Source organism: Desmodus rotundus, chromosome 13, assembly GCF_022682495.2.
Source record: "Desmodus rotundus isolate HL8 chromosome 13, HLdesRot8A.1, whole genome shotgun sequence".
Classification (NCBI taxonomy): Eukaryota; Metazoa; Chordata; class Mammalia; order Chiroptera; family Phyllostomidae; genus Desmodus; species Desmodus rotundus.
This window is the reverse complement of record NC_071399.1, coordinates 91,735,052-91,756,183: the sequence shown is the minus strand read 5'-3', so window position 1 is coordinate 91,756,183 and position 21,132 is coordinate 91,735,052. Positions and strand designations below refer to the sequence as shown.

At 48.8% G+C, this 21,132-nt stretch overlaps 1 protein-coding gene across 1 annotated transcript in view; it reads left to right on the top strand.

Annotated features, from left to right (window-relative positions):
• The first annotated feature begins 428 nt into the window (after positions 1–428).
• The window catches only part of STARD13 (StAR related lipid transfer domain containing 13), a 359,221-nt gene continuing 338,517 nt past the window's right edge, over positions 429–21,132 (top strand). Inside the window, exon 1 of the mRNA XM_053916849.2 lies at positions 429–846. The gene's annotated coding sequence lies outside the window, so the exon portion shown is untranslated. The remainder of the gene's footprint in view (positions 847–21,132) is intronic.

Genomic DNA, 21,132 nt, shown 5'->3' with positions numbered 1-21,132 from the left:
GACCCTAACACTTGACTTCGGAAGAGGCTGGATGAGTTTCCTTGTTTTTTCACCTGACCCCTCTTCCTTTCTGTGGGGGTGCAGCTGCAGCAGGTAACTATGGAAGCAACAGGCCGGGGGTTTTCATCGCACACCTATGCCCCTGGAGAGGACAAGCGCTTCCTCCTCCCAGTGACACCTCGCTGGAGGGGGACAGTCCACTTCAAATATCACATCAGAGTCACGGATTCATTGTATAACACAGAGGCGGGTTGTCGTTTCTCCCTTGGGGCAGTGCACACTCGCGACTGTGAACTTCACTCCCAGAAAGCACCCCGCCCGCTCTCCGGGAGCGGACCTTCCCTGGGGTGACGTGGGGCGTTCCCTGCCAAGCCCGCTGCACAGCAGCCGGGAGCAGCAGCAGCAGCGCAGCACCGGTGGGCCGTCACTCGCCCTCCTTGTCCCCCAGGAAGCTGCCATGAACAGAGGGCAGTGCCTCTCTGCTTTGTAATGAGGGACAGCCCACCCTGACAAAAGCATACGCCCTGCAGATCGGCTGGAGGCTGCACTGAACCCCCTCCTTCCCAGGACGGGCCTGGGGCCTCCCCATGAGGTGCTCTGGGAGCCTCAGGCCCCGGCCGGCTTGGCACCCTGTCCCGGAGAGCATGTGCAGACTGTCACCGGCTGGGAGAGAAGCCACTTCCCACATGTGCTGCTCCGCTTGCCTCACTGGTGTTCCGGGGGTGGAGGCCAGCCCCTCCCAGGAGCGGGGCACTGTGACAGGTCGGACTTCCAGGAGAAAATCATCCCTGCACACTGGTCCGCTGCTCTAACCTCCAAGACCTCGCGGGACCGGACCTGGCAAAGGTAAGCAGCGCTCGGCCACAATGCTGAACTCGGGAATGTAATTTGAGGACGTTCCTTGAAACTCTGTGTCGCTTACTGTGAAACTTGAACCTGTCGCCTTGTCTACTGCCTGTGAGAATTCCAGCTCTCTGTCAAACACGCACACACAGCTCCGATTCAAAGTATTTTTCTCAAAGCCACTGCTTAAAAATAAAAGCCCTTCCATACTGAGATGGACACACAGACAGACTCGCACCTTCAAACCTGTGTGGGAGCATCCGTCAGGGGCTGGGCTTTCTCTCTGCTCTCACTCTGGGCGATCAGTGCCCTTTCACGGGGGACCCACTTATCTCTGTCACCTGAAAACTGATCTGGGTGCAGAACTAATCCCTCAGAGAGAAAGCCCCCGGGGAACTGCAGCCAAATGGCTGGTCAGGTCGCCGGTCTTCATCTCCAGTGCCACTCGGTGCTGGCTTGGGCGTGAGACAGGTGTGATGCGCTGCTACAGCTGCGTGGACGCTGCCGTGTAGGACGCGGGCCCAGTGCCGTCAGGTGTGGCTGCATGTGGGCCAGCTCCTCGTCACCGCCGCAAACGAACTCAGGAAGTTGGATGTCACTAAGGGCCAGAGGTTTACTGGACAAACTGACGCAGGACATGCTTAATAGTACACAAGGAAGTTACTTGTCTAAGGTTGTTAACGAAATCCTATGTTTCTACAGAAAGTTGCAGGAGCTGTTCATGTTTTTGTGCGAATCTGTCCAGACTCCGAGGGTGGGATGTGCCATGTTTGCAGCCGTCTCAGGGAACTAGTTCTTAGAGGGCATTGCAGTGAAGTACTTCTCTGTGGTTGGAAAGATAAGAGGTTAACCTTCTTTATGTTCTCTGGAGACCATAAAGAGAAGACCTAGACTAGAACCTCCCTGAGTCTTTTTACTTAAAGCCGCATCGCCCACAAGTTTCCACGCTCTTGCATTTCCTTTGTTGGTTCCCCAGGGACTAGGCTAATTGTGGCTCTCTCTAGCTCCCCTGGGATCTGGGAGCCCCGGGCTATGTTCCCGTCACAGACAGTGCCACCGTGCACCCACACACAGAGTAATGAGATTCTGGCTCCTTTTCGTCTTGCTCACTTTGGGTAGTCGTCTGGAGTCACAGGTCAGACCCCCAGTACATGTTCCTACAATATGGGTTCTTTCCAGTGTGTAGGTGGAGAGGGCGAACCCCCGAGGGCTGAGGGCACCCCATCTCAAGTCTGCAGGGGCAGCGGGGTATGGCCTGTCCTGGACGCCACCCCTGCCCCCCAGCCCCAGGGATGCTGGCTTCTAGCACAAGGCTATCTCACCTGGCCCAAGTAGTGCTGATTAGCTGCACGCACTTTAGGTGAGATATTCCCTCATTCACAGTAAGGATGAGAAGGGCGAAGCTCCCTTTGGCCCAGAAGGGAGGAAGAGGAAGATGATTTTCCCACCAGGCCTGTAACAAAGAATGTGCGGTCTCCGGGGCTCTCTGAGGATTTTTCACCTCCTCGTGTCTCTCTGCTCCTCTCTGGTCCTGGCACACAGGTCTGAAGCGGCCGCACACCCGGGTGCCAGGCTCAGAGGATGAGCAGGGACCGGGGGCGGCATTCCAGAGTGCCACGACCTTGCGGAAAAGTGATTTCTACCTGCACGACATTCCTACACGTGTACACCCAAATATCCTGTTTCTGAGACTCAACATTTGGGCAATGCGTTGGCTTCATTAACCAGACCCAACATCACAACTGCTCTTAGTAATTGCTTTTCTTGTTCTAATCAAATTAAAAGCAGAATAAAGGTGGCAGGGGAGGCGGGGAGACAAAGGTGAAGTATGTTGCCTGCGTCAGTTCAGGAGAAACTGCTTAATCAGGAACCAGAAATAAACCAAGATTTCTCCTTTTATTTTATCAAAGATGAGGGCCACTCAGACTCGTGTGGTTTCCATCTCTGACGGGCTGGGGTCTTGGCTGCCTAGCTGTGTTCAGACTGCGATTTCTCAGCACATTGACGCCAGGGGGCAGCTCCCCAAAAGGCAGATGGAGGGACTGGAATTTCGTGTGGGGACAAGACTCCCTGGTCATTTTAACAACGCAACCCTGAGGAAGTCACGGCGGTCACAGGACTCACGTTTCCATGGCGTCTCGTGTGCCTCCAGGGCTGACAGTTCCCTTTATTTATTTTTTTTCATTTTTATAAAATGAATGAAAGCCTGAGGAATAGCTGGAATTCACTACTACAATCACACCCAGTGGAAGCCTGTCCCCTTCATTCGTTCTGCAGGTTCCCACCGAGATGTCACAGGCACGCAAGTCCACGGGAACACACACCGAGAGACAGACAATTGCACACTGAACAAGCCCCAGGAAGGCGAGGGCTGTGATGTTAAAAATTAAAAATCAGGAATGGATCCTTTTATAGACCACGTGGAAAAGAATTTAAATGTGTTGTCTTATGTAATGCGGTGTATGAGGCAGGCATCACCTGTGTGCCTGGCATGAGCACCTAGCCGGCTCAGGCACGGGGGGCTGGCAATTGACAGGAGCCCTTGGTGACTGCCAAACACAAGTAGAGACTAGGAGGCAAGAGCGAGGGAGCAGCCACAGTCCCGGCCCCAGGAATGGCACTGGTTTTTGAATCATGGGAAAAATAGTTAAGTTGGGTGAAGGAAAACAGAATCTTACAGGATGGGAGAAGGTTAAGTGTCTGTCGTATTCTTGAACTGAGTCTGTAGAGATGCCAGAGGCTGGAAAAGTTGAGCAATTTCCTTGAGAACTGGTCAGTGCAAAATACTTGGAAAAAGAACTTGGACAGCATCCTAGTTGCACTTGTCAGCATTTATTTTCAAGTGGAAGCTCATTCCCCGCTGGTGCCTTCACACAGCTTCAGAAGGAACTCACTGACACAGGCTGTTGCATTTTGCCGAACTGGCAGGACTCTGAAATGGAGGATTAAAGGGCTGGATTGCAGAACATCCCCCAGAGACGCCAGTGGAGGGTCCCTAGAATCCAGCGTGTCTTGTCCAACAAGGAAATCATCGGCACAGGCACATCTTTTGTCTTTAATACATTATTAGCCTGGTGGATGTACTTTAGCTGAAAGTAATGTGGTCCAAAGAAAATTGCTCAACACAGTAAGTCAGTAGAAAATGACTATCTTCCATCATTAGCTGTTTAAGGGTGGGTGATAAGACACAGGACAGCTTTGCAGCACTATAAACATCTACAAACATTTTTTTTACAGTTTTCAGAACTTTTACTGTTCTCATTATGCATATTGATTTCATCTTCAAATAATTACTCTGTTATAAAAAGTTTGAACAATTAAGGTATTGCTTATGGAACAAGCTAAGGGTCCCAAAAGGCACAAGTTGTTTGAAACTAATAGAGTGGTTGAACAATTGACCACCATTATGATTTAGGTACTATTTTAGGCTTTTTAAGCAACACATGCTAATTTGGGGGAAATTATAAATATAAACCAGAAAGAATTTAAACACGATCCCATTCCAGTAGCACCAGTGACTGCACATTAGTGTGTGATAGTCTTCCTTATGCTTTCCTATGACATGTGTATTTTATCTACATGTGGTATTTGGAACCTAGCATCTTTTTTCAAAAAACAATCCATCAGTTATTACACATTTGCATTTTTCTAATTAACTGCATAATAGATTGTTTCCATTCTAAACAATACTTTATAGGAATAAACTGGCTGGGAATGAATGAAACATTTTTAAAAATAAAACTATTGAGAAAAAGCCAAATTTCGACAAGAACATGTAAGATGCAAAATGGGTCCTGACGCTGTCCAGCAGCACGCAACAGCAACCAGCTTTGAGAGAGCGCTGACGGCCGTTGTTACCTTTTAACTAGATCGCTGTTTTGGCAAAATTGTCTTCTTGACCACATTGTTACTTGTCAAATTAAGTCTGGCCAAATTAGTGGGAAGCAACACTTGGAGGAAATGCAAGAGACACAATGCACATGAACTTCGGTGGCGCCCGGTGTAATTCCTTCCTGACATCACCGGAGGCAAGACTAGGAGATAGGAGCGGACACAGTTAGAAAGATTGATCACTGACTGAAAGAACAGACACAGAGGGTGCCTCTCAGCAACCTGGGGTGGGGCATGAAGGTGGCTTATCCTAGAACTCTGCTCTTGGGTCTGTCCCGATAAATACTCTTATCAGAGTCTGGAATAAATGTATTTTTTAACCGATTTCTGGATATAAAGCTGCAAAGAATCATACACTACTGTGTTGTCATCATCAGAATACAAACAGAACTTAAGAGTTTGGAAACAGGAGCGGACACAGTTAGAAGATTGATCACTATTGATCGGTCCATCGCGATCTCAATCTACCTAGATGTATAAAGCAGGGGTAAACATAAGGTTGTTAACTTCGGTCCCTAAGTGCAAATGCAGAAGTGCTTGTTGGGAGAACTTGAACTTGTGCAGCGGGACTTGAGGATTTTGGTTGGTAGTACATTCCGTACGGTATAAACAGAGGAGGTAAGGTGGCCTCCGGTGGTGACAGTGTTGGAAGGGGAAGGGAGGCGCATGCCTGGGAGAAGCCACAGGCCAAGCCACGTACTGGCTACAGTTCTAGCCTTTAGTGATAGCTCCACCCTCTGGGTGACCTTCACTGCTTGTGAGTACACATGCCACACATGAAGTACCCTTGAACCCTTCAGCCCAAACTACTGGCCAGTCCAGACAATGACTTCAAGACATCCCACTCTAAAAGATCTTTTGATGCCAACATTATTGAGGTATTCATGGGTGGAGATGGCGAGAAGAGTAGCAGTTAGCCGAGCAGAGCAGGAGGAGTCTTTGACTCTCCCTAAGGCTAAGAATAGTGATTAGATCTTGTAAGGAAGTATGGTTGGACAGTCGGGGCCCTACAAGAAAAAGGACACATAAGAAAATATTCTTTGTATTATGACACTTAATGAGCAGTGAGATTCCAGAAGGAGGGAAAGAAGCTGTGGAAATCTAGGTAGATTACCTGGGTTCCGGGAGGTGGTGTGCACAAACCAGCCAAGCCAGGCACGAGAGGTTGGAGGAAGCAGAAGCACGCTAGAGGGATCGACAGACTCAGGCGAGGGGGCACAGGAAGGCCACGACCCAGGAGGACGCTGAGCAAACTCAAGTGTACACAGATAGAAAGAGAGGCTACTGCAGCCAGTCCCGTGGGACAACTGAGGGTTGGACCAACAGCTTCTGAACAACAAACATGAGAAAAAGACTGAATAGAGGAGGCTCAGAAACTTGCAGGAGCCCTCTGGGACTTGGACCGGAGCTCTGTTCCGGTCCTCTGGCCCACCTACAAGATCACAGTGCACTCCCAGCAACATTGCCCAAAGCCTTTTGCCTCTAAGCAAAGAGAGCAAGCAGGAAAAACAGGGCGTCACCACACATAGCTGGCCTCCCTGCCAGAAGCCTCTGCAGCCAGCAAGCCAGGGCCCCAGGTGCTGTAACCACCGGCCCTGCTCTCCCTGGCTTCCCCAAACTACCTAGTACATACAGCCTCCTCAGAGTTCACTTCCAACAGAGTCCTAGCAAACAAAAGTCCACAATACATTGGAAGCATTGTACACCATGACCAAGCAGGACCTGTGCACCAACCAACATTACACATCACATAACAAAATAAAGGATAAGAACCGGATGATTGCCTCAATAAATTCAGAGAAATCACATGCCAAAATTCAACACCCTTTTACGATAAGAACTCTCACCAAAGTGAGTGTAGAAGGAACATGTATCAACAAAATAAAGGCTACAAATGGCAAACCTACAGCTAATATCATAGTCAACCGTGAAGAGCTAAAGGCTTTTCCTCTAAGGTCAGGAGCAAGACAAGGACGCCCACTCTCACCACTTCCAGTCCACAGAGTATTGGGAGGCCTAGCCGCAGTGGTCAGAGAAGAAAAACAAATAAAATACATCTAAATTAAAAAGGAAGAAGTAAAACTGTTAAATTTCCTGACAACAGGATATTTTATAGGTAAAACCCTACAAACTCCACCAAAAAATTCTTAGAACTAATAAATGAATTCAGTAAAGTTGCAGGTTACAGAATTGATATACAGAAGTGTGTTGCATCTCTATACACCAATAATAAATGACTAGAAGGAGAAATTAAGAAAACAATCCCATTTACAACTGGATCAAAAGCAGAAACTACCTAGGGATAAATTTAACCAAAGGGATGAAAGACTTGCACTCTGAAAATTATAAGACATTGAAGAAACTAAAGAAGATACCAGTAAATGGAAAGGTATACATTGATCGTTCATTGGAAGAATTAACATTGTTAAAATATCCTTCCTACCTAAACATATAGGCGGGAAGCTCTCTTCGATGTCGTTCCTTACAACATATTTTTGGACATGTCTCCCTGGGCGAGGGCAACAGAAGAAAAAACAAATGGGACTACATCAAGCTAAAAAGTTTTTTCACAGCAGAAGAAACCATTAACAACATACAAAAGACAACCTACTAAGTGGGAGAAAATATCCACCAATGACACATCTGATAAGTGGTTAAATCCAAAACATGTAAGGAAATCATACAGCTTAACACCTACAAAACCAAACAATGTAATTACAAAAAAACGGGCAAGAGGACCTGGACAGATATTCTTCCAAAGAGAACATACAGATGTCCAACAGACATAGGAAAAGATGCTCGCATCACTAGCGCTCAGGGAAATGCAGGTTAAAATCATCTCACAAGTGACAGAACGGCTGTAACTAGTACATCCGCAAACTGCAAGTGCTGGCAAGGACAGGAAGAAAAGGGGACCCTCGGATAGACTGTGGACCTGTCCAGTAGTACAGCCGCTGCAACAAACAGTACGGAGAGTCCTCAGAAAATAAAAACCAAAGATAAAGATGCGGTACAATGCGGCCATTCTGCTTGCACGGATTTATCTGAAGAAACCAGAACTCTAATTCAAAAGGACACATGCGCCCTTCGGTTCACTGCAGCATGACCAGTCCAAGCCAAGGTGTGGAAGCAACTCAGGTGTCCGTCAACAGAGGAGTGGATGGGGATGTGACACACACACACACACACACGCACACACAGGAATTTTACTTGGCCGTAAGAGTGGGATTTTGCCATCTGCAACAGCACGGATGGACGGAGGCCACACCATATACTGCTAGGCGAAATCAGTCAGACAACGAAAGACAAAAACTGTACAACTTCACTTATATGTGGAATCTACGAATGAACAAACCAAAACAGCAACAGTGCCGTAGTTACAGAGATGATGGTAATAGCTGCCATGGGGGAGAGGGGAGGAGGAATAAAGGACAAGGCTCGACTCAGGGGCAAAGGGACACCGCGGCCCAGGAGCAGGCTCCGTCTGCCTGTCAGCTGCTGCCCGCCCCCCTCCCACGCATCTACTCAGCAGGCGATTCTGCATTCCCTCTGATCTGCTTTCGCACCAGTTCTGTCCGGTCTGCGCTCTTTCCAGCCCTCTGTGCCTGCTGATTATCTGCCGGAGGCCGAGTCTTAGTCCCAGTCCGAGGCTGGTCCGCAGCAGGCTGTGATTTCCAGGGCTCTCCTTCCAGGGTGGCTGGACGGGAGCGATGGTGTAGGGCAGAGACGTGGTTTAGAGCCAGGCCCTACCACTGGCCCGCTTGGGAAAAGCCCTGAACTCTCCTCAGTCTGGGTCCTCATGGGTAAAAGTAGAGATCATAGTATTATCAGCCTGAAAGGGCTGTCAGCAGAATTAAAATCATGCCTGGAAAGCTACTTAGTGTGGACACTGGAACATTCAGTAAAAAAATTTTTGTTGCTTTTAATAACCTTCTAGAACAGCCCTGTATACCCCCTGAGGCTGTGCAAACGCTGATGGAGAAATGTGGCAGGCGGCCTTCAGGGTTCGAAGCAGCTAGGAGGATCGGCCAGCTATCCCTGCAATGAAGGCAGAACCAGGCAACTTCGACAGATAAGGTTGTCAGAGGAGAGAGCAAGGACTGGCAATGGGCAAACTCCCGCTGACCTCCTCACTCAGAGTCCCCGGCAAGCTCCCCCCACCCCACCCCCCCCACCACCCGGGGCCTCCCGGTGGAAACTGCCACCCAGAGCACAGACTGACCTCCTCACTGTAAGAGATCCCGAGCCCGTCCCACCCGGGGAGAGTCTGCACCACTTTACAGACAGAAATTTTTTTCCCCCTGAAATTTTTAAGAGAATGGCCTACTAAGCCCCCATATACCTTGCAACTCAGCTTGAACAATTTTCAACGCGGGGTCTCGTTTCATCTATACTCTCCCACAACACCTGCCCCCAGATTTTTTTGTAACACGAATCCAAGAAATCATCACTTTGTCTCTAAACATTTCAGTGTGTGCCTCTCCTAAAGACCCAGGACTTGGTTCTTAGCACTCCATTTTTCCCCTCTCAGGGGCCATTTTTGATGGATATTTGAAACAATGAAGTCGAAGTATTTCAGTGCGGCAACTATGCAGCATCCAGAAAACAGGATAATTTTGGGCTGGGTCGCATGAGAAGTATTTTCCCAATGAAGGGTTATCAGGCTCTTTTCACATTTTTACATCTCTAAAACTGGGGTGGATTTTACAATGACGGGGTGTGATAGTTTGACAGTATTAGTTTTCTTTCTTTATAATCAAATGGTTCATCTCAAGAGGGTGGTGACTTAGAAGGAATGCAGTAGCACACACATTAAAAAAAAACAACAAAAAACCCCTGAAACCATGTGCTTAACTGCCTGTCTGCCCACTTTCCTATACATGTCTATATGAGCAAGAATATAAAAATAAATTTAAATTGAGTACATAAGTTCTGAGAGAGCAAAGTAGGTATTTCCAAACACCTTAGCATACACTCTGGAAAGTCTGAAAATGAAAACCACATAAGCATTTCACCTGCCCGACCAGCAGTTACAGACAGGTGGCTGCCATGCAGTCTGAAGCTTGAAAGTCTCAAATGAAGTTGTCTTTCCTTTAGTAGCATTGCCACAGTGAAACCCCCTTTCTTTATCACCACTGTTGTCCTCAGGCATCACTTTCGGTTTCAGATCTTTGTTCAGTGGAGGCGATGAAAATGCCCCGGCCTGGGGGTGGGACAAGAGAGGACAGGGGGCTGCGTCATTTACGCAGACGTGGGTGCATTTCTGCGACCGTATTCTTTCTGTATTAGCTACTTCGACGGGTGAACCCATCTTTTGGACATTTTTAGACCTGCATGGTGAACAAGATGTTTTTAACGTCTGGGGTGAACGGGGGTCACAGGAACTGGCTGTGTGACTTTCAGCAAACTGCTGAGCAGTGCCGGAGCCTCAGTCCCCTTGTGTTAAAAAGAGCAGACTCTTCATCGTTACTTTAGATGACAATCTTCGTGAGGGTAGAAATTTTTGACTCCCTACTGTGTTTCCCATACCCAGAGTAGCTGGCACATAGTAGGGGCTCAATAGGTACTGAATGACGGACGGATGGATGGATCTGAGTTTCCAAACTCCAGGACAAATGCTGTGGAAGAGAGAATTCACTTCTAGTAACCACAACCAGTGCAGAAATGCTCACTGGACACTGTGCAAGCTGAACAGATGATGTTTCCCCGACAGGTGATCTACCACTTTGCACACACACGTTGCTTCCTTTGTGGTTAATCAGATTCGACAGCCACACCATTAGCAGCACGTAGCACCTTCTGAAAGTCTCCCACAACGTGCGCAGGCGTTCCATAGTACTTCGTTTGCCAGCTACTTGACGAGCTCCACCTACATCAGCTGACGGACTTTCCACGGCGCCCCCGGGGTGCATCCTCGAATTTTCCCTGCGTGAACTGGAATTCGACTCCCAGCAAGCGGGACCAGAGTCCCTGCTCTGACCCCCCTGCTTTATTCTTGTTGCCAGGGAGCCTCCTGGCCAGCTCAGAGTCCTAACTTGTAGACGGAAATGACATCTAAGACCACGCCCGCCCATGACGCTGTGATTCCATAAAGTCCCCATCCACACACAGTGGCATTAGAGCAGCAGCGAAGTACATTCAGAGACACGCAGCTGTTTCTCCTGAGATCCATGGAGGTGGTGCAGATGGTTTCTGTTTAGAGATGAGGGACCAAGGGGTTCCTTCGTTCAGTGATTAGGAAGCTGTGGAATGCAAGTCCCGGAAGTTCTGTCAGAAGACCTGGGGTCACAGGAACCAATGACAGGGCCTGGTCTCACTCTAGCAGCGGCTTCTTTTCCTTCGGGGGCAGTTAGTGTATTGCCTGAGGTGCTTTTATTCCAGGTCCCTCTGTGGTCAGAGCCTTCGGACCTGCTTAGCCCAACAGCCTGCCCGGAACCAGCCGAGTGCCACTGACATGTGACCTTGCCCCTTGGTCTCCTCACTCCCCCTGAGTTAGGACACCTAAGAGAACCCTGGAGAGAGCCAAAGCTTGGTATGAATTTTATCCTTAGCCGAAGGGCTCCCTCTTCTCTCATTTACGACCAGTCCTTGCTCAGTGGCTGTTTCTGGAAGCCAGCAAGCTTCCACTTACTTAAACAACATTACTTGGCCTCATTATTGGAAAAAAATAGGAAAGCCAAAGTAAAGCGGCACTTTTCCTTGTAAGAGAAAAAATATCCTAGGTGGTAATGATTCCATGGTCTGACTCGATCCTACTGAGCACTCCCCTCCCATCGAAATCAACCAGGATAGGGGAGCCGCAGGGGAAAGGAGCTGGTGGGATAAAATACTGCTTTCATTAACTGCTGGGCAAAGAGATCATTGAAGTGTTGTCTCTTATTTAGAGAAACAAAAGTGGCCGTTAATTCCTGACCATTACACGATGAAGTACCTATGGATCGTTTTCCTTACTCTTTGGCCTCAACTTGACGGCCTCCTGCGGGTTTTGTAGGTCAAGGGCTCTGCACGGATTGGTTCCCGACCTTGAGGTGTTGGTCGGGTGGCAGGGACTCTATCTCCCCCACCCTCGGGGAGGTCATCACTGCGACATTCATAAGACAGTCACTGAGCAGTTTCTCACACGCGCTCTCCTCCCACCCTGCTGTTCAAGGTGAGGAAGGCGACTCTAAATGCGGTAACTGAAGTTCAGAGCAGGCGCCCCACTCGCCCCAAATCACAGCAAGAGCGGGATGAGCAGCCAGAACTAAGTCAGGTCTGTTGGATTGCTTCGCGGTGCGAAAGAGTGTTGAGTTCGCCACGACAGACGGTGAACGTGCTTACAGGGAGAGCTGCGCACTCTGCCCACGGCGCCCTTTGCGCTCCGGAGTCTCGGGTTCCTCGCCCGCCCGCGGCTCCGGGGAAGGTGCGCTGGGCGAGGCCGGGCGCAGCGGCGCGGGGCTGCAGCCGCACTGGAGGCTACGGGAGTGCTCGCGCTCGCTGCAGGGGGGCTGGGCCGAGCTAGGGTGTTCGGTAGGTTAGGGGCACCACGTGCACTTTGGAATTATGATATTTCAACTTCCGGTGGGCTCATCGGAACGTGAGTCCGTCGTGCGTCGAGGAGCACCTGTAAGTCCTTATGGAGCCGGCGCTACAGGTGAAAACGGGCCGCAGGAAGGATGGGCGTGGCCTGCACTGAGCCTCCGCGGGCGGGTGCACGTGGTGGAAAAGGCAGCGGGATGGAAATGTAAGTTTGAGAATGTGGGCCTCTCAGCACCCACAGTGCTTCCTCTCGGGTCCTGGGCGCTCACTGGAAAGGACTTGTGACTGTCATAGACACCTCTGTTCTACCTCTGGGGGCCTGGGGGGTAGGGCACAACAGAAACCAGCCCCCACCTCCCGTGTGTAAACCCGGTCCGTCGTCCCCCCTTCCTGGAGAGGCGAAAGCTTAGATGCTCCCCTGCGGGACGTTGCTGGGTTCTCCGCGGAGGGATGGGGTCAGACCTCATCACGGGCTCATCCTGGAGGACAAACAGGTGCTGCGGCGTCAGGTTGAGGCAAGTAAACCGAAGCTCATCTCCTTCAAAGGCGTCTGATGCCGTGAGCCAGACACTTCCCTACGGGAGCAGCTCTCGGCTAGGTTGGATCTGAGGGAGCCAGTCCACCCTCCTCCCGCCCTCTTCTCTCCCTCCTTTCCTCTCTCCCTGTCTCTTCTGGGTTTGGAAATGACAAGCAGGGAAATGTGTTTGTGGGTCGTCACGCATCTGTTGTGCTTTCCCTTCGTACTGAGACAGGCTAGATCTCCCTGAAGACCAGGGCACAGAGCTTTCGAGGGACCATCTCGCTTTACAGATTCAGGGGACAGGGGTGCCCGAGGTTAAGAGCTGGCCAGAGAGTAGGAGATGGGGGCGAGGCTGGAGGTTGTTCAGCGATGCCTTCTCTCCAGTACACCACACTGCCTCCTAAAAGTCACCCCTGGGGAGAGTGGCTGGGCTGGAGGCTGGTGTGGGAGCGTGTAAATAAGGGAAGACCACTCAAGTGAGAACAAACGGAGGTGACTTATTCCGAGCCAGGGAGTCTGCCGCCACCACGCGCATCTGGCAGAGACTCACAGGTGGGCAGAGGAGTGGGGAGGCTGTCTCCTGGAAACAAGCGGGAGAGGGTTGGTCCCGGGTGTGATGTGATGGAGGCTGTGGCCTGGGACGGCTGCAGGAGGCCTAGCAAGAAGTGGGGCATCCTCCATGCCCAGTTAGGTGGTTAGGGGCACCTTTTTGGCTAATTTGTCCTGAGTTGGAACCAGGGATTAAAAATAGGGAAGCTGGCAGCCACATCCCCACGAAGTCATGCTGGGTGCAGCGGAGGCTGTGCACTAGGGCTCTGCCATTCACATGGTCTGGTCATCTCGTCCATGTGTCCATTCAGCCCCTCGGGAGTGATCGCTGAGGAGGGCATCCCTTCTCCCTCTCCACCATCTTCTGTGCTCCACGGATCACAGGGCTCCCTCCTTGAGAAACCTCAGTGAGTATGGCTCTCTTCTTCCCACAAGGCCTCACTTAGACACATCACCTCCCCAGGAACAGCTGAAACTCTGACCCAGCTTGACTTTTGCCCCCATTCTCCTGGCCCTTAAGTCCACCTGGCGAACCGGCCACTCTCAGGCTCATTCCCCCCAAACCAGCTGCTCGTGTGACTCTCTGGCGCAAGACAAATGAAACACCACCTCATATGGCTCAATCCTAACCACCCAAGATGCCATTTGTAAAGGCCATCTTGTCGACCCGGCTTGACATCCCTGCTCCCTGAAGACTGCCACCTCCCCGGCTCCCCGCCACCACGGGCTACTGCAGTCCCCGCAAAGACAGGCCTGGGAAGGGGCTCCTGGAGGGCCGCGGGCTCGGTCCCCACCTAGCCCACGTGGCGTCTTTGTGGTGCGTGACTGGACTGGCCCCCACACCTGGCAGTCACCGCACAGAAGTATGTCCTACGATAAACCCCAGTTTGCCCTTTAGAATTTTTTTAGTGTCTGACACTTTACCAGCATTTTCCATGTTCATCATTTCACATGACCATCCCCACTGACCCAAGAGGAGGTTTAAGGCAACGCAGCCCCCGTTTTATAGGTGAGAAAACTCAGGCTTTCCCACGTTACGTGATTTGCCTGAAGCCATGCAGACAAAGACTGTAAGGCACACCTGAGGGAACAGCGCTTTCACAGTCTCTGGTCTGAGACGCAGCTCTGGGCCTCCGCCTGGCCAATTGTCCAATTGTCCGTGTGTGTATGTGTGCGTGCGTGTAATTTCTGAGTGCTACAGAACTCCTGGGCAATCCAGACAAGGGCAAAAGCCACGTGAAAAGATCATTTAGAATCATGCTCCCCTATAGGTAACCAGAGTTAACATTTTGTATATTTCTTTGCAGTTCTTTTTCTACTATTTTAAAATAAGAGATGCCCAACTATGCATAATTTGTGTTACTTGTTAATTAAATATATGATAAAGGCATTTCCTCATGCTTTTAAAATTCATAATTCATAACAAATATTTGATGTGTGTTCATTTTTGCACATATAAAATGTAATGAATTCTACCTAAACGCTAAGCATTTACTGTACTTTGCTATCAATCTTTTTGTTCATGAGGTACCTCAGACCATTTACTAACAATAGTCCTAAGATTTCTATCATGAAGGCGATATTGTTTGATATTATGAAATGGTTTTCTACAAAAGCAGCTTTAATTCTAACTATTCTCAGCAGTGAATGGGAAACTATGAGAACCAGTACTGATAACAGTGCTGTTTCAAAACCAAAAATCTTGTTTAATGTTACTGACACAGAGACAACGAACGGAGCAAAGACAGAGTGCAGGAGTAGGGAGGGGCGCACACACCTCGGGGATGGGCTCCACCAGGCTCACAGCACCAGCCCGGGCCGCGCCCGGGAGCCTCGCCTCGCTGTCCCCACCCCCACTCCCACCCCCACCCCCACCGGGTCCTTGGAGGACTGCCCCGATGTCCAACAGCTCTGTTCTAACACAGCACCGGCATCTCTGGAATTCAATGAAGATCGTTATCCGGGAACAGAATGTGAGTCCATATCAGGTATGATTCAAGCCCATGAGTAATCAAGATTTAAATATCTTATTTGGGTAAGAGACATAGTTTCCCAGCTTATAATATATGCAAATTTTATCCACAGTGGTGTAGGTGAGGAAGGGGGGCTGAGAGTCCGGAGGAACTAGCCCAGAATTTCATGTTAACAGAGAAAAAAACAGCTGCATCTGACACCTAAAAGATAAATTTAAAAATTTTATTTCCACCCAAATGATGGGACTACTGATTTCATTTAATGGCCAAGAAAAAGAAGACTTTGTTCTGCCCTCCAGTTGCATCTCAACAAGGCTATTTTTGCTTTTGCGTCCTGGTAGCTTCAGCAGCTGAAGAATCGTCAGAGGAAAGAATAAAAAGTATGTTGAGGAAAAGACACTGCACCTAAGATTCAGAAATTGTCCCTGTATTAAAAAGTGACTTCGGTTTTTAATAATTTGGATTTCTTATCTGCCAGAAGAGGAGAACACTGTCTACTCTATGTCCCATAGATTTTGTGATTATAGACATGAAAGCACTTTGCAAAGTTGAAAGCACTCATAAACATAAGAATCGTATTTGTACACGTATGTTGATAGCAGCATTATTCTCAATAGCTAAAGTGTCTAGCAACTCAAATGTCCACCAGCTGATGAAAGGAAAGAGGAAGTGTGGTCTATGCCAAAACCGAATATTATTTAGCCTTAAAAAGAAATGGGATTCTGATGCATGCTACACTGTAGATGAAGCTTGAAGATATTACACTACGTGAAATAAGCCACTCGTGAAAGAACGAGCGCTGTATGACTCCACTTCTGTAAGGTACCTAGAGCAGAGCAGTCAAGTCCACAGACAGAAAGCAGGGAGGTGGTTCCAGGGGCTGGGGGAGGAGGGGGTGGTACGGTGTGTGTGGCGGGGAGAGGTTCTATTCGGATAATGAACAGGTCTGGGGGGATGGAGGCAAAGCCTGCCCTACACAGTGAGTCTGCTAATGCCATTGAACTGCACACTTAAAAATGGTTAGAATGGTAATAATTTTGGAATTTTTCATAATGTTTAACTAGAATTTCTTTTCTTTTTCAATTTGCACATTTAAAATTCTGGTATTAATTCCTTTTTGGTTTAGCTGGGGTCCCTCATGTCAGTTAATGTTGAGCTACTGTAAAACAGAAATTATGTAGCAGACCATCACCTACTTAGGGGTAATTCAGTAAATTTTTTTGGATAAACATGTTTTTTTTTAATGGTTAGAATGGTAAATTTTATGCTTTATGTATTTCACCACAATCAAAAATACACACCATTCTATACATTATAAAATTTTAAAAGATATAATTTATTGAAAAACATGTAAGTTGAATGGATAGATTTGCCGGTGCTAGTAGTATCAGTAATGGAAAGTCAGTAATTCAGGTAGGTTGGAGAAAGTCCACACTGATCGGTTTGTGTAGAAGGGTGTGTTCCGCCACTTTCATCGAAATCCCAGGATACGTCTGTGTGTTTGAAGTGAGGAGGAGGCAAGGTGGCTTTTAGACAGTTACTTCTAAAAGTCCCGGAGCAATGAAGGGCTCTAAAGCCAGTGTATGTACCTATGTTAGAACAGTAAGTTCTAACCTCATTTTCCCCAGAACTTACTGCCAAGTGCTTCCGGAGAAATCTGGGTACATCTGCACATTTTCTATGTAGGGAATTTTAAATCTGCACGATTAGAGTCTCTGCTATGTGTTCTGGTGCCTTCTAGTGCTCCCAACATTCTATCACCTGTTACTTAGCAGCCTTCTCTGACGACACAGTGAGTCCAGGTGGACGGGAGCATGTTGACTTCCACACTCACACGCAGGGCCTGGCTTGGGCCTGGCACTTAGCAGGTGCTCAGTACATATTGTTGAATGAAGGAACAGGTGTGCAGGGGTGATGGAATCCTAAGTTCAGTAGGTTTCAGAGCTAAAGAGGCTTCGTGATTCTATCACTTTAGTGGGTGAACGCATCCCAGTATTTACATCTGAGACCCTCATAGAGAACTACAGAGTGGAGGGTGCTCTAGAGAAAGTAGTTCAGATAGCAGATCAATAGCGGACTTTTCTGGGCACACCTGCCCCTCTCAGTTAAGCCCCAGGGGTCTCTAGTCTGAATGAACCAGGACCTGAAGACCTGGGTATTATCTTCTCATCGGAACCCTTTGGGAAATGTGGGTTTCCACAGGGGTCTAAATTATTCTGAGGACTTCCTGGGTTACAAGTCCACAGTGAAATGTTCAGGGACATTCAGGAAATCCAGGGAAGATCCCAACTTCCACCGCTACCTCAAATTCTCCAGCATACTAATTCCCTCCAGCCCATGTCCTTACTAATGATGCTGCCACCCGGTCAAGATGGCTGCCGTGGTGGGGGGCAGAGTCCCCATTTAACCAGACCTGATTGTTGGCAGAAGCTCAGAACCTGATTGTTTGTGGGGAATGAATACACTTTTTCATTTTTAAAATATTTGTGAGCCAAACAAAACAAATATGTGAACCAGGAGTTTACCTGAATATACTGAGAGTTCTAAAGAACTTGCAAGGCCTTTAGTTATTTTTTAGATTAATCTGTCCTGTTCTCCTTCCATTTTTCCTTCTTTTATTCCCATTCCCTCCTTTCTTCCCTCTCCTCCCTTCCTCCCTTCCTTAACATTTATCCAGCAGCTACTGTTTCCAGGAACTATTATTCCTAGCACTGAATACAGAGCAAAGAAAAAACAGACTGTAACAAAACAGAGTTTAGCTTCTGGTGGGGCAGGAGGGAAGATGGACAATAAACAAAAAACTCAACTACACAGTGATAATTTCTATGGGAAAAAATACAGCAGGCAAGTGAGGGAAGGAGTGGGGAAGGTGTTGCAGATTTAAAGAGAGTGGTGGGGAACAAGAGCAAGTGCAAAGGCGGGAGTGTGACTAGCAAGGACCGAGAGCAGATGGCATCAGTAACTTGTTTAAACACTCACACCGAGAATCTCCACTTCCAGCCTGCCTCCCATTTTCCAGCGCAGAGTGGAAGCTCTCAATGAGCGTCCCCCTGCCACTCGTGTTCCCCCAGGACTCCCACCTGTGCTCCGAAGCAGGCTGGGGACCAGCTGCAGAGCCCCCTCCTGCCTGAGGGGCTGTACTGTGCTCAGACAGAAATGCACCAATGATTTACACTTGTTAACCCACTCACGTATTCAATTGTTAAACGTCTACAAAGTGCCAATCAGTATGCAGAATGGGGGAAGGGGGTGGGGATCACAGATGATGCAGGCACAGCTGAAGGTGCCCAAAGGGCCCGCATCTGGAATCAGGAAGCAAAGATGAACACAAGTGGATGCAATAGAGCGTCTCCAGTAGATACACAAGCGTGTGTATGTGTGCTCGCATGTGTGTGTGCATCTACCTTCTGACTGGGGACATCAGGATGGAATAGGCTGGGAGGGGAGAGGAGGGCAGTGACTGATACAGCCTCCATCTACTACAGACTGGTACTCGTACTCATTAGATGGTAACTGTGGTCTATTAGCATCCTGGGTTGACGTATTAGAATCAGTCACAGAAAAGCACCATCAATTCTTGCCAATAAAGGTATTTTTCCTCTGAAGAAACTAACAATCCATTGCTGCAGGTCTGATTTCAGTTCCATAATATTTAGCCAGAATTTTAATGCATGCAATTCCAAAGAAAAGTTTCTTAGTGTTGTGCATGACCACGAACTACAGAATAATACAGCAATCTCTCTGACAATGATATTCCGAATTTAGAAAGACATTAGGGATTAGGCTTGGTTATCCCAGTTAAGTCAATTATGGGAAAGAAGGGTTCCTATTGCTAGCTCAGATTTCTAAAGCCCTCAGAAATGTAAGTGCTGTGCAGTTGTTTTCTGTACCTAGTTCTCAGCATTCCTCCAAGGAGCCGGAGACAGGGCAAGCCGTCCCTGCCTCAGATGCAGAACCGAGTCCCGCTGTGGGGTGTGGCACGCCAGGGGCCACAGTGCCTGGTGCTAGAGAGGAACTAACAAGAAGCCACAGATCCGAGTCCCAAGTAGGATTCTTTGGAACAATGCCGCTTTTGGCTCAATACGCTACAAAAGATTTATAGATATAAAAGAATCAGGCAGACGTGGTTCCAAAATTTCCCATCGCTGACTAACCAAGATGAAATCATGAATTAACTCGACAGCTTTGGCACCACGGGTGGAATACTCCACGGAAATCTACCTGTTTTAATTCCCAGTGAATTCTATCTTAGCTCTTTCTTTATCTTACTCTATTGGGCTCTTTTGGTATATAATTCACATACCATAAAATTCACCCTTTTACAGTGCAGGATTCAGTGGTTTTAGGGCGTCCCCTACATTGTGGCATCACCACCACTAATTCCAGAGCATGCTCATCACCCTCAAGAGAAGCCTGCTCCCACAAGAAGGCACGCCCTCTCCCCCACCCCCAGCCCCGGGCAGCCACAGATCCCCTGTCTGTGTCTTCAGATCTGCCTGGTCTGATGGCCATTTTATACAAACAGGACTGAAGCAAATCGAACTCCTATTTGAAGGGGTGTGGGAAACGAAGTCCCACACCTGATGTTGCACGCATACCATTTTCCTTGCCTATTAATAAAACTGTGCAAGAATCAGAATTTACAACACAGCCCCATCTTCCTTAGACTTCTGATGAATCTTATGTAGCGATGTAATTCAAATCAATCTAACTCATGTTTTTAAATTACTTCCTGAAAGCAAATGATCTGGGTGAGTACAATTTGTCGCTTCCTGGAATTTCTTTCCCTGTGATGAAACGTGTGAGTTGATGAGAAACTGTGCAAAGTAATTATCACAGCCCTGGAACGGGCTGCAAAGTAACAAGCGTGAACCGCTGGGAAGCTGGCGGAACCCCTCGTGGGCGTTGAGAGTTAGGTCACGTGAGGGTGTTCACAGTAGACCGGTTTCCAAGGAGCCAGGCAGGAGCCAGCCGGTTAGCACTGCAGACCCTCCAGGCTGTGATACGCGAACGGAGCTCCATGGTGAAGGCGCCCATCCTACCGAGGACGAGGACCGGTGTTTCTCTCCCTGACGTGCTCAGCCGGGAGGGAGCGCTCGGAGCGTGTGTTCCTCGGGGTTGACTCCCTCGCCCTCTAAACTCTCAGTAAGCTCCGTGTCCTGTCATCCAGCAGAGGAAGCAGGACGGCCTCTGCCCCTCCTTAAGGTCGCCCTGCTTTGTTAATGGCACAGGGTTAAGAGCGCACTCTCTCCACTCAAAGCCACAATGCCGCTCATTAGTTTTCAGACCCTGAACAGTTACTTAACTTCTCCGCGTCTCCTTTGCCCTGTCTTGGCGGGTGAGGACGGCCCTGCCACAGAGGTCTGCCACGGGGCTGAAATGCAGCGATGGGACCTGGCACACACCACACTCCAGGGAAGGCACATGGGACTGTGCCTTGTCCCTTCGCGGTGCTTTCAGGCCTTCACATCCGAGGCCCAACACTACTTTTAGAAGGACGCAAAACCTGACTTTAGAAAAGTTACTGAAATTATTATGCAGTACCACTCCAGGGCTCCAGGAGATTAAAAACCCTTCAACTGTCGGAGATCTCCGAGTCCCTTGGCCCGGCGTCCTCACTGTGTGGGTGGAGAGCTGGAGCCAGAGGGGCGTGAGGCAGCCCATCAGCTACCAAGCGGGGCAGCCAACACGGAGGTCCTGCTGAGCCAGCCAGGCTTTAGGACACAGGTGACAATGCTTTGCTGCCTTGACCATTTTTTTAAAAAATGGGCTTTCCGAATTAAATACCAGGTGCAATTAATCCTATTCATCTTCAATTAGGAGACTAGACTGTTGAGA